The sequence below is a fragment of the Balaenoptera acutorostrata genome, chromosome 16 (genome assembly GCF_949987535.1).
Source record: "Balaenoptera acutorostrata chromosome 16, mBalAcu1.1, whole genome shotgun sequence".
NCBI classification, from domain to species: domain Eukaryota; kingdom Metazoa; phylum Chordata; class Mammalia; order Artiodactyla; family Balaenopteridae; genus Balaenoptera; species Balaenoptera acutorostrata.
This window is the reverse complement of record NC_080079.1, coordinates 28,000,183-28,019,550: the sequence shown is the minus strand read 5'-3', so window position 1 is coordinate 28,019,550 and position 19,368 is coordinate 28,000,183.

Genomic DNA, 19,368 nt, shown 5'->3' with positions numbered 1-19,368 from the left:
GAAAAAGAAAAGAAAGAAAATCAAGCATTCTGGTACATGTGAGGAGGACAGGCTGATTGTGAGTGGCTCTCTCTGAGGCAGATCCAGAACCCTCCAGGCCCTAGGTGATTGGGAGGCTTGTCTAAGGAGAGCTGCAGGAGGCTGAGGCAGGCCTGGGGTGGTGGTGGAGGAGCAGCAAGGGGGAGGCCGTGACCATAAGGATCAGACAGAGGATAAGTCCAGGAGGGGCCAAAGGACACCTGCATGACTGGGGGCAGGGCGACATGGAGAGGACCCAGGAGCCGGGGCCTGCAGGTCAGTGAGGAGAGGAGAGGGGCCAGAGCTTGGCTGAAGCCACCCTCAGAGGCAGAAAGCTGCTGCAGTGACTAAGTTTGCCCAGGAGAGGGCTCCACCTTGGGAAAATGGCTGAGTCTCCATGACTCGGAGGATCTCTGAGGTTCCCTAAAGAAAAGCCGTCCAAGGGCAGGGCCATGGGGGACCCCTGCCACAGGTGAGGAAAGGGAGCCAGGGACGGTGGTTGGGAGCTGGCTGCCCGGATGGTGATAGTTGAGCAAAGGCACCAGGTTAGAGGCAAGAAGGGGACCAGGAAGAGCACAGAGCCACAGAGGTCAGGATTCATGAGTGGAGACAGAGAGGTGGCCCCAAGCAGTGTGGGCGATCAGCAAGCCTGGGGGCCTCTGGGAGCCCCGGGCTTCCTAGTCCTCAGAGGGCAGAGGTTGTTGTGTTTTGGTTCTGCTTTCTCCTAGATTGAATGGGGGCAGGAAGCGGTGGTAGAGGGCAGGTGGAAGCAGGGAGAACATTGACCATGACCATAGGAGTAGAGCTGACCTGAAGTGAGACTTCCTCATCTTTTTTTTTTTTTTTTTTTTTTTTTTTTTTTTTAAATATCTGTACTCTTGAGAGAGATGCTCACAACACAGATGCTACCTTTTCATTCTTTTTTTTTTTTTTTTTTTTAAATTTTATTTATTTATTTATTTATTTATTTTTGGCTGTGCTGGGTCTTCGGTTCGTGCGAGGGCTTTCTCTAGTTGCGGCAAGTGGGGGCCACTCTTCATCGCGGTGCGGGGACCGCTCTTCATCGCGGTGCGCGGGCCTTTCACTATCGCGGCCCCTCCCGTTGCGGGGCACAGGCTCCAGACGCGCAGGCTCAGCAGCTGTGGCTCACGGGCCCAGCTGCTCCGTGGCATGTGGGATCTTCCCAGACCAGGGCTCGAACCCGTGTCTCCTGCATTAGCAGGCAGATTCTCAACCACTGCGCCACCAGGGAAGCCCCGAGACTTCCTCATCTTACCCACACCCCCCACCCCTCTTTCCTTCCTAAGGCTCCCTGGGCTGCAGAAAAACAGGGAAATTGAGGAGAAAATTTCTCTCTAAAAGGAGCCAGACTTTAGGTGGGGGGGAGGAAGAAAAGGAAACCTGAACAAGAACCACATGATTCTTGTCAGGATTTTTAAGAAGATGCGGAATAAGGTAAGTGTGGGGAATCCAAAGCTTGGGTGCCCGTGCATGCATGTACACATGTACATACGCTCGCTCAGATACTCGCACACTCATTCACACATACTCACCCATGCTCAAACACACACTCCCTCCCCCTACTTCCCCGCCGCACACACAGGAGGACCCCAGGCAGCTGAGGTGTGTGTCACGAGCACCCCCTAGCACAAGTGAATGCCTCCATAGTGTGTGGTGTGTGTGTTGTTGTAAGTGAAAGATACAGTCAGACGGGTGATGGGGGGCAGGTAGGGATGGGGGATATCCCAAGATGTAACGTGTGTTTCTCAGGGGATGAGTGTAATGATGTGTGCATTCACTCATTTCTTCATTCATTCAGTCATTCACGCAACAAGGTTATGAGGGAGCCACCATGTTCCCCAAGCAGTGTGCTTGCTGAATATTGAACCACAGATGCTATTCCTGCTCACAATCTAATGGGCTTCAGAGAAGACAGGCCTCAGGACACAGGCAGTAAATGCCATGATGAGGGTGTGCAGCGTGTTATGGGAACCAGGAAGAGGAGAGCTGACCCAGAACATTTCCAGAGAATGTACCTTAGTGGGGTGAATATAGATGCTGGTCAGGGGAGTGTCACCAGGATGTGAGCTGCATGTCCACAGGTCGGAATGTGTTTTGGTGGGTATGTGGATTGGGAGGTGTAGGGTATAATATGTGCATGTATGTATGGCAATCTGTGTGTGTGGGAAAGTGTGAGGTGTGTATCATTATCAGAATTATCAGAGCAAACCAGCTCTTTATTACATATATAATTTCCCTACGTCCCATTGGGTCCCTCTGTGCAGGGGGAGGTGGAGTGGAACTAAACCAAATAGGGGATTTAGCAACTTCGAGGGGCTGCAGCAGAGCTTCAAGTGCTGCTGATGGATGGTGTTGGCAGGCAGGGGAGGGGAGTGGGTGTCCAGCGATGAAGAGAGAATGGAGGAGGGGGTGGAGGGGAGCTCTAGCGGAGAAGAAGAGGGTGTTGGGGGAAGGGGAGTCAGCCATCTAGGAGGGTGGGAGACTGAAGCAATGTTGACTGGATTTGGGACAGGGACCAGTGCCTGGTGCCTGCCTTTAGGGAGGAGGTCTGGGGACAAGTCCAGGGACTGGCAGTTCCCTGCAGTAACCTGGGGGAAGAGAATAGATGGGAGACGGAATGCCCAGCCCAGCCCAGTCCTGCTTGGGGAGGGGGGGTCCCGGCCTGAGGCCCTGGCTGCCCAGCATCCTCTCTTTTAGAGGAATTTCCTGCATCTTATATGTGGAATGTGGCCTGGAGAGTTAGTGGAAAGAAGTCATTCAACACTGGGTTAAAAATCTCAGCTTTGTGGTAGGACCTTGGGTAAGTTATTTCTCAGAGTGGTGTAACAATTGGGGTAATAATATTTACCTTGTAGGGTAGTGGCAATGATTAGTATAATATATAAAAACTCTGGCACCTAGTAAGCACTCAATGAATGATGGCTTTTAAAAAAAATACTTATTGTTTTATTCGGCTGCTCTGGGTCTTAGTTGCCACATGCAGGATCTTTAGTTGTGGCATGTAGTATCTAGTTCCCTGACCAGGGATCAAACCCAGGCCCCCTGAATTGGGAGCATGGAGTCTTAGCCACTGGACCACGAGGGAAGTCCCAATGATGGTTTTTTATTAAAGATGTTGGATTTGTTTGTAGAGCTGAGTCATCTACATGCCAATCAATGTAAACCTCTCTTACTCTTTAAGGTTCAAACACAACCGCCTTCTGTACTCAAGCCTCTGAGCTGAGCCAGGCATTTGGGGACAGCCCCTTCTCCCTGCTCTGGGGCTGACTGTTTCTGAGTAAGAGTGTCCATTTCTCTGGTTGCCCCTTCAAGCATGTTTCTATCACCAGTTTCTTTTTTCTTCCCTCTTTTACTTAATTTTTTCCCTGCTTAGCCAAGTAATCCATGCTCATTGCAGAAAGTAAGTGTAAAGAAACAAGACAAAGAAAACCATTAATCCCACCATTGGAAGCAATTATACAAATCACTAACGTTTCTCCAGAGCTACTATATATCAGGCCTTATTCCAGTTGCTTTGGATGCTTTATTTCATTTCATCTTCACAGTAACTCTGGGAAACAGGCACTATTATTATCCCCACAGACCTAGAAGGAGTCAAGGCACAGAAAGTAACTTGCTCAAGATCACACAGCTGGTAACTGATATATGCAAACTCAGGCAAACTACACTTTCCTTCTATTCTTTTCAGTTTTCTGAGGACTTTCCTGCTGTCTTAGTTGAGCCAGACTCAACTAAGACTTCACTTTACAAATGTTTCTTACTCATCTTCTCCAACCCTGGCACAGTGCTGTGCTCTGCTGGAAGGCAGGAGACAGGCACAGAAGAGCACCTTTCCAGGCCCAGCTTCCAGCAGTCCCGCGGGGCAAAAACCAGAGCTCAGTGTTCTGGGCCCAGTGGTGAAGGAATGCAGAAGCAGCAGCAGCAGATGCCGCAATGGGGGCTTGGGGAGGAACCTGTCTCCCTGAGGACTCCACCCTCAGCTGAGCCATCTCCTCATGCCTGCTTCTTCTGACTCCCATCACTGCACCATGGCTCCTCCTGGGGCATGACCCTGCCACCCAAAGGGACTGGGGCCCAGGATCCCACAGCCCTCGGGTCTGCAGCAGGCCCACAGGCTGCCTCACAGGGACACCCTGCCTCTTTCCCCTCCATTCAGCCAATCCACTTGCGGCCAGATGAATCTTATTTAAGCACACTCCATTAAGCCCCTGTACTGCTCAAACACTGTGGCGCCCATTTAGGTACAAACTTCTCAGCTGGCACTCAGGGAGGGTCTCGCTGATCTAATCTCAAACTGCCTCTGCAGGCTTCTTCCTCCTCCCCACCCTTCACACAAGAGCATCCCAACTGGAAAATGCCTTTTTTGTCAACAGCTCTTTCCTTCTCTACCTACCAATGCTCCATCTTTTCAAGTCCCATAATAAATGCCTCTTCTTACAAAACCTTTCCTGATCGCCTCCCTAAGCATGATGACCACCGGGTCTACCTCTTCCTTTGAGTTCCATAGTCCTTTTTACTCCTCTCAAGACATCGATCTTAGGCTGCCTCATAGCATAATTATTTTTAATTGAAGTATAACTTATATACAGTCAAGTGTAGTAATCTTAAGTGAATTTTAAATGAATTTTTACATACACACGCCCAAGCAAATACACACACACATAACCTCTAAGATCAAGATATAGCACATTTCTAGCACTCCAAAGGGATCCTTTGTGCCCCGTTCCCCAGTACCTCCTATTCTAACTTCTATCATCCTAGAATAATTTTGCTTATTATGAAACCTTATTCAACTGAATCGTACAGCATAAACTCTTTTGTGTCCAGTTTATTTTGTGCAACATTATATCTGTGAGGTTCATCTACATCCGTGCATATTTCAGTAGTCTATTTTTTCCCCTTGCTTTGTAGTATTCCATTGTGTGACTATGTCAAATTTATTTACCTGTTCTCTTGTGGATGGACATTTGGGTTGTCCCCATTCAGGGCTATTATAAAATCAGCTGCTGTGAACATTCTTGTACATGACTTTTGGTGGGCGTATTTATTTCTCATGGGCATATACCCAGGAGTAGATTTGCAGAGTTGTAGGATATACATAGCTTCAGTAGGTACTGCCAAACATTAATCCAAAGTGATTTTACCAACTTACACTCCCAAAAATGTGTGTGAGTTCTAGTTGCTCCAGTATTGTCAACCTTTTTAATTATAGCCATTCAGGCAGGTGTTATAGTTCTTTATATTTCAAATAATAGTAATCATATTTACCATCTATTGATCAGATGTGACACTAGGAACAACTCTAGAAAGCTGGTATTATTATCTCCATTTTACAAGTGAGACTCCGAGCTGCTTATAAGTTGAACAAAATGACATGGATGATATATAGTAGAACAAGAATACAAATGCAAAACTACCTGACACCAAAGTCCCTGTTTGTCCAAATACATCATGTTGCTTCTCTCCTGCCACATAGTAGAGAGCAAGACTCTTGTCTTATTCCTCTTGAGATGTTCTATATTGCCTAAGTAAGAGCTTAATAAGGGATTGTTAAATTAAAGGAATTGATATCCAGGAAGAGGCTGAGCTTGGAAGCAGACGTCACAAAGGAGGGAGCTCTTTCATCAGGGCAGACCCATCTAGGTGTTCTAAATTCCAATGACTGACTAGATTCTGTTGGAACCTGACAAGCTGCCCTTGGAGTCAGGACACCTGGTTCCTTAATAAAAAAGAAAGAGAGATGGGACTTCCCTGGTGGTCCAGTGGCTAAGACTCTGCGCTACCAAGGCAGGGGACCTAGGTTCGATCCCGGGTCGGGGAACTAGATCCTACATGCGTGCTGCAACTGAGAGCCTGCATGCTGCCACGAAGATCCCTTGTGGAATGGCTGAGACCCAGCGCAGCCAAAATAAATGAATAAATAAATAAATATGTTAAAAAAGAAAGAGAGGGAGGAAGGAAGGAAGGAAGGAAGGGAAAACCACTACCTTTAATCAGCTTGGGCCACAGTTTCCTCATCTATAAAATGGAGATAATAATACTGCTCTGGCTAATGAGAGAACAAGAGGCAGTGCTTTGTCATTTGTAAATTGCAATGTTAAAAACTGATAGAATTTTTAAACCATAGCCAACACTTATGGCTTTATAAAATATATGGATTCCAGGGACCCAACCGTGGAGATACAGATTGGCTTGATCCAGGGTGGAGCCTGGGCATGTACATTTTTTAAGAGCTTTTCTGCGTGACTCCAAGGCTTGACTAAGGATGAAAACTGCTAGGGTAAATATATGTATTATTATCATTATCGTTAAAGTATTATCTTCATTGTTGTTATCTTTTGGGGGTGGAAATGGGGAGATGCCTTTCAGAGGAGTATTCTGTAAAGCACAGAGATCCTTTGTAAGTCCTTAGATGAGGAACACTGCCAATGTCTTTATACCCTGGCCATCTCCAGCCTGGAGTCTTAGAGGCAGGTTTGTTGAGTAGGTGTGTGTGTATGTATAAGTGTGTGTGTGTTTTCAAGAATATGTGCCTGGAAAGGGCAGTGAGAAGAAAGCGAATCGTGGGGTTTCTATATTGAGAGGAGGGCACTGGGGGCAGGAGGAACAAGCAGTCGAGTTCTGGGGGGCTCAGGCCCATGGACTTTTATCCTTAAGAAACAAGCAAAAATGACCCCTGGCTTGGGTCCTGGAGGATCATGGCTGTTCCTGTCACCCTGATTTGGCCACAGCTGGGGTCTGAGTTCACCACAGTGTCAGCCCTGCCTGCCCCTGACTGCTGAGCTAGGGTGGCCTGGAATCTGGCCTGGAATACAGCAGCCATCCCTTTTCCTGTTAGACGTCTGCATATCCTGGGCACCCAGGATATTGTCCATCCCTGAGAGGTCAGAGAGGGTCAGAGCAGGGTGAAGACACCTCACCTATTCCCCTCCTGCCCAGGGCCCTTAGTCCCACTGAGCGGCTCCCTGTCCAAGGTCAGGAGTCCATGTTCTGGTTCTCTTCCACTATTTATACTCAGGAGAGGGACCCTGGGAACCCTATGGGCTCAAGTTACTGCCCCTGCTTGTCCTGGGGTGGGAGGGAGTAGAGGTCCCGCTAAAGCTCAGAAAAGGATGTGGGAGAGAAAAGAGGAAATAAAACAGAGGGCAGGATTAATGAAGTGGCTTCAAGAACTAATAGTGCATTTACCAACATCTCCTCCTCTGACTCCCATCCAGAGGGAACCTGGCCACAGCCCTGAGGCAGGCTGTCCAGCTCCCAGCCACCTCTTAGGGATCCCAAGGCTGGAAAGAGGCAGGTGGTCTCTCAGATGATGGAGACAATCCCTCTTCTCTTACACCCCAATCTCTGGAAATGAAACCCCATATCTCAGCCCCTCCTGTGCAGTGCAGGCCCTTCCCCAGAGCTACCCAGCTTCCAAGTAGCAAGTGGGAGGTACAGTATTAGGCGGTGTTTTGGGATCCTGCCCCCACCCCAGCTTCCAGCCACGGGGATACAGCCCTGGCCACCTTCAATAGTTTCTTTCAGCCTGTCCCCATCCCATGCCCTCCTATCTCCCAGGCCTCCTCCCCAGAAGCTGACCTGGAGCTGGATTCCCAAATAAACAGTAACTAATTGGATTAGGAGCTGATAATATTGTTGAACTTTCTTAATGTCTGCTGGCTGTCTTTCCACCATACTGAGGCTTAATTGTATGGGGTGGGGGGAGGGTGGGGGACTTCCAGGAGTGAAATGTGACCCCTGTTAACCTCAGATAAAATGGGCTCAGTGTCTTCCCAACTGCCTGTCATCCCCCATGGAGCAGGAACACACACATGCTCCCACTCTCATCAAATAATTACACAGATGATACACACATGCATAGGCATGCATGCAGAGATGCAAACACACCCAGAGCCACATAGGCATCTCACCCAAATCCACATATGATTTTGAACATGGATCATACATGTACACAAGTCATACTCAACTGCTACACATGCAACATCACATATATGATAAAGTGTATGCACATACACAGATACACAGTCACAGAATGCAAGCACAGAGATACATCTAGGCAAATATAATTACATACCTGATGCAAATGCATAATAGATTAATAGATGTACTCATGAATGCACACAGATACGCATACACTGACATGTGTACATATACTCATACACATGATGCTGAAATGAGCATGCACAATACATGACACCTGTCCACATACGTGCATACCGTGCACATACCTTGCCCTGGACAAGACAGCCCCTGCCCCACTCCGCATAGGTAGTCTGGCGCACCCCACACCCCCATCTCTTTCACAGTCTCTGCTGCTTCCACTTTCTACTTGTTCCTGGCTGTGTTTCTGGGGCCCTGAGTTTATGCGTCTCTTGGAGCCCGGCCCCGCCTATCTGAGTGTCTCCATCTCTCCGTACCTCTGGGGCGCTGCCTCTACGTGGATCTCTCTCATTCTGGGATGCTGAAGTTGAAAAGGGCCTGGCTGGCAGAGTGGCGGGGAGGGCATGAATAGAGAAGAGATTAGAAGAGGAGGGTAGGAGTTGGGGGCCAGAGAGGGTGGAGAAGAGGGTCGGGGGAGAGGACCCAGAAAGAGGGGAGCGGCGAGGGAAGGGGGGCGAGGGGCGGGGGAGGGGCGCCTGCCTGCGCACAGCAGATGTTGCCGCTCCTTGGAAGGAGCTGTTAATGTAAGTGGAGTTTGTGCGATGGTAATTAGGAGGGCCCTCATTACCCTGGCGGAGACGGCTGAGAGCCGATAAAGCCGAGGGGGAGAGGGGCCGACATCAGGGTAATGGGGGAGCAGGGCCATTGAGGAGCTGGAGCCGCCGGGACCGCTCCGCGCGCAGCTGGAGCCCGGCGAGGGGAGGGGCGCGGCCCCGGCCTGCAGCCCCGGGAAGAGCAGGGGTGAGAGCGACGAGGGGTGCGAGAGGCAGCCTCTGCGCTGGCCTTCGTGCCGCCGCGCGGGAGTGTGTGCCCCCGAGCGCGAGGTGCGAGGGCTGGAGCTGCCTGTCTGCAAGGGGAAGGTGGCGAGGAGGGTTCCAGGCCGGCGTGCCCGCCTAGAGTGCAGCCCTGGGCGGCGACATATCCCCAGAGGCCTCTGCACCTATATTCAGAGACCCCTGGTGGCCAGACAGCGGTGGGGCTGGAGAGTGCGGATATGAAAGGACACCCTCCTCCTCCTCTAGTGCCTCGCCTCCCCCTACCCCAGTGCCTGGGGATCTAGGACACTCATCCAGAGTGACCAAGACATGGACTCTAGAATAGAATAGCCAGGACGACAGTTAACGCCCACATGGAAGGTTCCAGAATGTTAGGTCACAGGCTGGAGGAGACCAGCACTCAGGGGTGGAGTATAAACCCTAACTCTTGCCTCCTTGGGGTAGGGGGAGGCCAGTCCCCCTTCTTCCCCTCACAGATGCTCTTTCCCTCCCTCCCACCCTCCCGCAACCCTAGGGGAGGGACCCAAGCAGTGAGAATGCTGAAAGCGGAGTCCTAGCATCTCTGAGCACCTTGCTTCCCTTCCTGGCTTTGCAGGAAGGGGAAGGGAGACAGGGAGACCAGTGAAAGCTGAGCACCTGCAGCTCTGCTCCCCAGCCAGGAACCCAGGAGACCCTCCCAGACCTCCAGATTGGGATCCAGGGTGGTGAGCCCATTTTGCTATTTACCTCCTCATCCTGGGTTTCCAGGATGAGCCCCCAGTGCTTTTCAGACTAAGGAGTGAGCAAGCCAGTCTTCTCAGCTGACTGAGAGCCATCTCTACAGAACAGGCCAAGTCCCCCTCTCCTCCTGCTCCCCTGGCTCTAGGCCAGACAACCCTGGGAAGACTTCCAGGAGGCAAGGAATCTGCCGCCATAGTAGGGAGAGGGGAATTGTGGGGATCTTTGCAACCTCACTTCCTCCGTTGGAGGGCCCATCATCCCCTTTTTAAATCCCTTCTTCACACAGCCCCTACCTGCAGCTGCTTTCAGAAGCCCTAGTCACTGACTCCTGCCATTCTGGTTTGCCGACTTCCCAAGGACTACATAAAGTCCGCCCCCGCCACGCGCCCCCATTATGGAAAGCATGGAATAGAGAGGGGGCTTCATTTCCTTCAGGCTTTGAGGAAGGGAAAGGAAAGTCCTGCCACTACCAACCCCAGACGTAACCACATCTCCCAGAGAACTAACGGGGATGTGGTATCTCTGAATAGACCAGGGCTGAGGGGAGATCCCCCGGATGCTCCTCCCTTCAGCAGCGTGGCAGAGCAGGGGTTAACAGGGAGAGGCTGCAAGCCTGGAGCAGGCGGTGGCTCCCGCCTCCCGCCCCCCCGGCCACGCCCCGCCCCGCCCCGCCCCAGAGTTGCTGACTCTTCCTTTTTGTTCGGGCTGACAGCGAGCACCTGGTGTGCTCGCGCAACAATATTGTTCCTGCCTCCCTCCCCCCAGGCCCCAGGCTCCCCTCTCTCTCCCCCTCCCCACCCGCAGGCAGCCTTCCCTTCCATCTCCTCTTCCCCCTAGCCCCCTCCTGCCAGTGGCCTCCTAGGAGCCCCCCTCCCCACCACAAGCACGGACCCTGCGGTGTCAATAAACACAACATATGCTGCCATTAATGTGAAAATCGTGCCCTCTACTCCATTCACCCCCTCAGCCTGCCCGCCCGCTGGGGGCAAGTGTTGGGGGGGGGGCAGAAAGGTCAAGTGGGAAACATTAACTACCCTCTTTTTTGATCTGCTCAGCCCCCACCTCCCCAACCCCCAGCCTTGGGAGAGGGAGAGGAATTGGAGGAGCACAGATGGAAAGGGATAGGGGTGTTCTGAGACCCGTTTTCTCCCCAGAGCCTCCCAGATGGAAACAGGTGAGCACCCTCCTCCAGCCCACGCACCTCTTGAGCTTCAGGGGGACACAAGTAAGGCCCTGTCGGCCCTCCCACAGACGGCCATGTTGCTGACAGGTTTCTCCTGGGGGCAGGGGTAGTCATGGGGGTCCCAATCTATTGCAAGTCCAGAGATCATCTCAGCCCCTGGCAACTTTCTATCTGCCTGGATTAAAAAACACAAACCAGAAGGGTTCTCCAAGGGGATTGGGCTTCAGAAAGCCCTTGTGAAAGGAGCCAGGTACCTCAGATGGCTAAGGGAGTGGCCTGGCCTCAGTCTCCTCAACTAAATCACCAGTTCCAAGGCAGCAGGGAATAATAAAGATAAAAATAATATAATAACAACAGCTAACATGTATTGAGGGCTTATTTATGTACTAGAGATTGTGCTAAGCACTTTACAGGCTTTATCTAATTTGTTCCCCATAAGACCCCTATGGGGAAGTTACAACTGATATCCCCATTTTACAGCTGAGGAAAACAGGCTTGCTAAGGATAGCTAGCAGGTACTGAGTGCTCACTGCACTCCAGGCCCTGGTTGGATTTCTCTATGTATAATGTCAATGACCCTCTGAGGTTAGCAACACTATTGGTGCTATTTTACAGATGACGAAACTCAGGCTCAGAAGGGTTCAGTAACTTGCCAAAGTTGCACAGCCAGTAAGCAGAAGTTGGCCAGTAATTCAGGTCTGTCTGACAACAAAGCTTATGATCTTAACCTCTACACTTTGCCGCCTCCTTTCTCTATTTTTCTCCATCTCCAGTAGCCCCACAGCACATACACACACCCCCACCCAAGCCCACCTTCAAGATTAGACACATAGTAGGACAATGGGAAGAGGAAAGCCAGAGAGTGGACAGAGCATGAGACAGAGTTGAGACTCTCCTTCTCTGCCCAGGTCCTCGCTGTCACTCCCTGCTGCCGCTGAGCTGTACCCCGCCCAGCCTGTATGCTCACTGTCCCCCCACCCCCATGCCCAGCCTCATTCTGGGGAGTCACTGTGGACAGGCAAAGTGCCCCTTTAGGCTCAGAGCACAAAGACATTGTGCTTGGCTCTGCAGCTTCTCACTTCTGAGACTCCAGTTGTTTTATTGATATTAACTTAACACATCCCCCACTTCCCCACCCACCCCGGCCCAATCTGACGGGCAGAAATCTGCTGCCTGGGCACCACCCTGACCTCTCTTTTCCTCTTTCATTATCCACTCCGGGCACCAGGGAGCCAGCACCAAAATTAAAACAATAACTAAGCCCGAAGTGGACCCAGCAGCCCCCACTCGCACCCAAGGGAGGGAAAAAGGCCACAAAAACACCTGGAGAGGAGAATAATCAATGGAAGGGGAGGGGGTGACCCACTCCCATGCCAGCACCCCCCACCCGCCTTAACCCTTTATCCCCTGCACAGTACCAGGACTCCCAGACCCCATCCTATAAAGAAGCAGCAGCTTCTGGCAGCTGTTCAGCCATTTAGTGCTTTGGGGTTTGAATAAACAAATCTGGGACAGTGAGGTTCCCCAGGAGGCCACGGTTAAGGGCTAAGACCCCTAAAGGAAGCCAGTGTTACCATAAGCAGGAAGTTCCTCCTTGGGCAAATTCGTGGAGAATGGGTTGATCACTTAGTGGTGTGTGCTAAACACTATATAAAGTGCACTACCTTATTTGATCCTCACACCAACCTCACCCGTAGGCATTCTTGTTCCCATTTTTCAGATGAGGAAACTGAGACTAAACAAATGAAATGACTTGCCCAAGTTCATCTCAGCTAATAAGTGGCAGAATCAGACTTCAAACTTACACTCAGGACTCTGTTTTCAGAGCCTACAACTTAACCATCTTGCTGAGCTTTCTGCCTGGACCTTTCCCCAGTGTTACTGGAGTCTGGGTAGACAAGTAGACTCAATTCAGGGATCTTCCGGCCCTCAATCTCCCAGGCTACAGAATGGGCCTGCTGTGACGTCTCATCTCAGTTCCAAACTGTCTGGAAGGAAGGGAGATCAGCGGCGATCAGGTCTGGCCCTGCTGAGGCCAGCAGAGGGGGCTGCTGTAGCTGAGGTCAAGTGTGGGAGAGGGAAGCTGGATGGGCCTATCCCAGGAAAGCAAAGGTGTTCCGCAAGGCTTCTCATGCACCCCTCCCCTGCAACGTCTATGGGCTAGCTGCTTCAGCAGGGGTGCCCTTCCAGGGGGAGGGGGCAGACTTAGCGCCGCTGAACTGTCCTAACTGTGGTGGGCTCTGCACAGAAGACCTCTCTCCCCTCCTCGTCTTTCTGCCCTAGGCCTCCTCTAGAAAGAGTGTCTCAGCTACACTCTCCACCCCACCCCAGGATCCCATGTCCCCCAGCAGGCCCCATCACTGCCCCCAACCCAACACACTCCAGCCTCTCAGCGTCTTCCAACTGCCCCATTACCTTGTCCTTTTTCACCTTAACTCTGCTGACACAAGAATGGGACTTTTCCAAAGGCACTATACCAGAAAACTGAAGGAAAGATGAGAAAAGCCAACACTTATGTCCAGGCACTGTTCTAAGGGCTTTGCCTAAAATTTGCACAACAATCCTAAGAGGTAGGTACCCCTATTCTACAGATGGAGGAAAGGAGGGCCTGAGAACTCATAAACTGAAGCTGGGAAATGACACAGCTGGGGGTTTGAATCCAGGCAGTTTGCCCTTATGCAACACTACTTTTTTTCCAGAAAAAAAGAAAGAGAGAGAGAGAGAGAAAGAGAGAAAGAAAGAAAATCTTGGGATTCCCTGATGGCGCAGTGGTTAAGAATCCGCCTGCCAATGCAGGGGACACGGGTTCGAACCCTAGTCTGGGAAGATCCCACATGCCACGGAACAACTAAGTCCGTGCACCACAACTACTGAGCCTGCGCTCTAGAGCTGGCGCTCCGCAACAAGAGAAGCCAAGCCAGTGCACCGCAGCAGCAAAGAGTAGCGCCCGCTCACCTCAACTAGAGAAAAGCCCGGGTGCAGCAACAAAGACCCAGTGCAGCCAAAAATGAAATAAATTTTTTTAAAAAAATTCACTTTATAGCAGTACACCATACATACTCAATAAATATTTGTTAATAAATATTATTATTTATTTATTTTTAACTTATTTATTTGATTTATTTTTGGCTGTGTTGGGTCTTTGTTGCTGCACACGGGCTTTCTCTAGTTGTGGGGAGCGGGGGCTACTCTTTGTTGCAGTACACGGGCTTCTCATTGCAGTGGCTTCTCTTGTTGTGGAGCACAGGCTCTAGGTGCGCGGGCTGTTGTGGTGCATGGGTTCTAGAGCGCAGGCTTAGTAGTTGTGGCCCATGGGCTTAGTGCTCCGCCGCATGTGGGATCTTCTCGGACCAGGAGTTGAACCCGTGTTCCCTGCATTGGCAGACAGATTCTTAACCACTGTGCCACCAGGGAAGTCCAATAAATATTATTTTTTAAAAAAAGAAAATATTCAAATTCTTTATTCTGAATTAGACTGTACTCTCCCTAAGGGCATTCTTGCCCATCTTTGCATTCCTATAGGGTAAAACAGAGTGAGACCTCCACAAAAGTGCACCAAAGGAATTCTAAGACAATTAAAGGCCACAGAGGACTGCCTGTCACACCCCACAGGGAGATGGCATAATGCTTCCCCTTGCCTCAACCTTGGCTCACTTGTGTGCTAGACCCAGCCACACTGACTCCCAGCCAGAGGTAAGCTCAGCCAGGTCTGATGAGGTCCTCAGGCCTTTCCATAACTCTTCCCATCATCTCATTGGTCTCCCTTGACCCTGTAGGTACCGACCTCGTCTTGGCTTCTAAGTCCTTACAGTCCCCCAAATTCCTGCCTCTACTTCCCTCTAAAGCCTAGTCATGAGGGCCCCTCATGGCCTTGCCCTTCAGTGGTCCCGGCTACCCTAGCCCAATTCTGTCTCCTCTCTTATCCTGGAGCATATCTGTGGTTAGGGCTGGCCCTGCCCATCAGAAGCTCAGCTCCCTCACCCCACAGCCTAGTTTCAAGTTGTCCTGAGGAAAGATGCCCTGTCCCAGGAGCCCATCCACTGCGCACCTGCCCCCTGCCCACAGCTGACCAAAGACTTTCCTTTGCCACCCCTCAACACAGCCATCTCTTGCTCTGTTCCTGACAAGAGAGTTTCCTCCAAATCCCCACACTGCCTCCCATGACCCACTTAGAATCCTAACTCTCCAGACTTAAAATAGAAAACACTCAACACAAGCTTTTACACTTCCTGCTACCAACTGAATAAAGATTGCGTCGTTAGCAAAAACAATAACAGCCTATTACGAATAATAGTTGCCCACCAATTCAGAACCGGTGGCCATTCATTTGCTCAGCTCTCCCCAACAGGCACTTCCTACCTGTACTCAGACTGTGTAAGTACCTGGGGGTCTCTCTGGGTGTGGGACTTGCGTGTGGCAGTGTGCTGTGAACGACTGTTGTGTACTGTGTGTTTTCTTCTCCTTGGGAAAAACTCCGAAGTGGCTGCGGGCCCTGGGCTCATCTGTAATCTGGAGCATTGATCGGGATTCATTGATAGCTGATTGTTTTCACACGTGACTCGGTCACATTCCTCTAATCTCCATCCTTTTGCTCAGTTTGCATGACAAGAAGCAGCCTCAGTGGGGAGAGGTCGCTCACCTCTGACCAGGATATAATTGGAAAAAGAAGGTCATTGCTGCCTTTGCTTCTGGGGCAGATCAGCTTCGTTCCATTTGTGTCATGAGCTCTTGCCAGCACACACTCTCAATGACATGGAGACAATGGCTGTGCCCCACAATGGAGCCCACAGAGATGCACTCGACACAAACCACGAGACCGACACTTGCTCTCATCAGGACAGGCATGTACGACAACACACACACAATTGGTGCTCTCAACGCTGAGGATAATACCAATGACACACAGGACAACATGTGTGACATCTACACAGAGGACGCACAAAGAGATGCATAAAAACAATGCTTACCCGATGACATAGGTACCCAGTGACATATATACACAGTGAGACACATATAGACATTTCCATGAGGGCAAAGAGCCCAGGCTAAGCTACCATACCCAACACGAAAAAATGTTCAATAGTCATACCTTTCTTCAGGCAATGCCCATATGGGAATATATCAGAATTACCTGGGGAGCTTTGACAAAGTGCATGTTTCCAGGAACCCCTGCCACCCCATACACACCCCTTACAATACGAGTGCACGTGGGTCGACACGTTTACATTGAAGAGCTCCCTCAAGTAATTCTGATATGCCCTCTGGTTGAGACCCATTGAACCAGGCTCCCCTCTACTGGGTGGCAGAATTTGCCAGCAGGGGTGTTGGGCTGTATTTTATTTTCTCTCTCAGTTTGGGAAGGGACAGGCAGGAGCTGAGAAAAGGATCTGCCTATAGCCGGAAGATTAGGGGCCAGATAATAGCCAGGAACCGAAAGAGTTAAAACTGGGCATTGATCCCGGCAACCTTGGCTGCCCTCGTTAGTGCCCGCACAGCACACGCAGAAGGACCCTTCGCGCGGGGACTGTCCCAGAGACTCGCCTGCGCTCCGCCGCCACGTTGGGAAGGCCCAAATCCCACACCGCCACCGAAGCCGTGTCTGCCCAGCCTTGGGTATCTTTGGGGGGCACGGGTCAGCCCCAGGCCCGGTGATCCAGCCCCTGAGACACTTCCCCGCCCCAGGGTCCCAGGGTGCCATGCTAGGCACTACGAAAGCCAGAAGGTTCCCTCTATTCGGGGTGCGGGGAGGGGGCGAGCTGCCCTACCCCCAACCCTGCCACGCAGGGAGGCCTCCGGGAAAGGGCAGAGGGCACCGCGCGGGGACCGGGCGTCGGAGGCGGCGGGTCACTTAAGCCCCAGAGAGGTGGCGCGGAGATCCGTGGGAACAGCACAGGGTCGCGCCGCCCCCTGGCGGCTCAGTGGCAGAGTGGAGGCAGGGGGTGGGCGGCAGCGGGGCCTGGCAACTCCCAGACAGGTTCCCTGTTCCCAGCGTTGAGCGGGGGAAGGATGTTGAAGAGACGCCCCCACGAAGGCTGTCCTGTCCTGTCCCCTCCCTTCCGCTCTCCTTCTGTCCCTTTCTCCGTTTTTCCTCTCTTCCTCCTCCCCCCATCTCGCCCACTCTTCCTGCCCTTCCCCCTCCCCTGTCCTCACTCCCTCTCCTACCCCTCTTCCTTGCTCTCTTCCTTCGCCCGCCCCCTCCCGCCCCCGCGGGGCAACGCGTCGGTGCGCCCGCTTGGCAGTTAGGCCGTTAGATCTCGTACTATTGATCCGCTTCTGAGCTGAAGCTGACAGCCCCCCTTCCCGGTCTCTCCTCGTCCCCATTCCCGGCGCCGCCCACGCCGCCCCCCCAGCTCCAGGCGGTCCAGGCCTGCGCCTTGCCCCCACCTAAAGCCCCACGCGGCCGCGCCGAAGTCTCGCCCTCACGAAGGGCAAGAACAAATGTAATTAAAGCGACCGGCGAGGGGGGTGCACCCCTACCGGCACGGGCTCGAGCCGGAGTCCCAGTGGCCCGCCCTCTGCTCGCCGCCTCCCTCCAGCCCCCGCGCTCCCCGCCCCCCGGAGCGGGAGCATTTGGGTTGAGCTGCGCCTGTCCTATAAATCCACATATAATTCTCGCCTTTCCTGTTCAGCTAAGGAAAATAAACGTGTAAGGCTGTTTCTGGGAGCCCAGCTCAGGGACCGCTCTAAATTCTCCTCTTATTGAGTCCGGGCTGGAAATCATTCAGGTCGGCGGCGCGCTCCCGCGCCCCCCCCCCCTGCAAGCCCGCGCCCGCCGCGCACACGCACGCGCGCACACGGAAGGCAGGAGCCGGATATATAAATATCTCCAGCTCTCCCCATAGCCGGGCAGATTTATTCCGCTGCCAAGCCTGCAGAAAATTGACTTGTTCATGGAGGCGGCTATTGACACATCACCGGGGGGAGGGTTAGGGGAGAAAGCAGTGGAGCCGGCGCCCCTCCATTATACGTTAATGTAATCAGCAGTGTGCGAAATGACTGCGCGGAAAATAGCATCACTGACATTTATATTAGAGGATATTGATGGCAGGAGCTGTGACCGCATCACTCTGCCTCCCGTTTCCACGGATTGACACAGGAGCCTCTTGTTGGCTTCATCCACGCTCGCCTCCCCTCCCCCTCTCCCCCTCCCGCGCCCTCTCTCCCTCTCTCCACCGTGTCTCTCCTCGCCTCACCCCCACCCTCCCAATTCACTCTTCCAGTCAATTACTTTCCAAATAATTCTTGAGCACCTACTGGGCGCCACGTGCAGGTCTCTCCCGCGTGCCTCTCCCTAGGTTTCTCCCTCTCCTTCTCCCCCACCTTGTCCTTGCCCTCTTTCTCCCTTCTCCCCAGCTCTGCCTCCCCCTTCCCCTCCCCCTTCCTTGGCTCGGTGGCTGGACCGCTGCTGTCGCAGCAGATAGATAATTGAAAAATGGGCCTCACCTTTGCAGCCAGCAGGAGTGGTTCAGGCAGTTAGGGCCGGGGTTACCTACTCCATCTCAGGCCCAGGCTCCAAAAGATATTCTGAGGAAATTGGATTTTACATGGATGTTTTATTCGGGCAGAGGCTTTAGTGTATATAAATACAGGCGAGGAGCCCTTGGCGGCAAGGATGAGTGAGGCGAGACAATCCCGCCCGGGGCCTGGAGGCTCAGGGGAGGCAGACAGGGCACGTGCTCAGCTCTGGGTCCCAGACCTGGACGTCAGTGCATTTCCTCCTCAGCATATGAGACTAAAAGAGGTTAATGCCTAAGAACAGCTCCTCAAAAGCTGCCTTGGGAATTTTAAAAGTGTGTGATTGTTGGCAGGACGATATACTGAGAAAAGAAGGAAATATACTGAAGAAGTTTGAGGACTGATTCTTTTAGTAAATATTTATTGAACCCTTAAATTGCGAGGTATTGTGTTTGGGGCACAGGAGTAAGTTAGACATGCTGCTGCTTTCAGGGACAGTTTGGAGAATGACAACCTGGGGTTTCAGATTAGGGACAAGGAAGGGGAAAGGTGGGAAAGTGGGTACAGAGATCACTTCTCTGATCATCTAAGAAGCCTGGATGAAGCAGAAGGGAAGTGTGTCAAGTTGGAGGGTGGGGAGTCCTACCTACTATCCAGTCTCTCTCCTGGGGCTGGTTAGCAGAGCTTCTAGGAACATTTTAGACAACTGTGGTCACCAAATCTATAGGCAAGTTCACATCCAAGATGTTCCCAAGGAATCTGGTGAAAGTCTCTGGAGGGCTAAGATGATAGATCGAGGACCAAGGTGAGGCCTTCCAGGTACAAGGTGTGAAGAGGGCCTGAGTGAGAAACCCTGTGGGAAAGGCCTAAATTGAAGGCACATGAGCAAGTGAGGGGCATCAGAAGACCAGGGAAGTGGGATGTGGGTGCAGGAAGGAGGGAGTAGATGCTTGGGGGCCTAGAATAAGGAATCCTCCGGTGTCTGAATGCCCCTGTCTTCACAGGAAGGCCTCCATTTCAGTCATGGGCAGG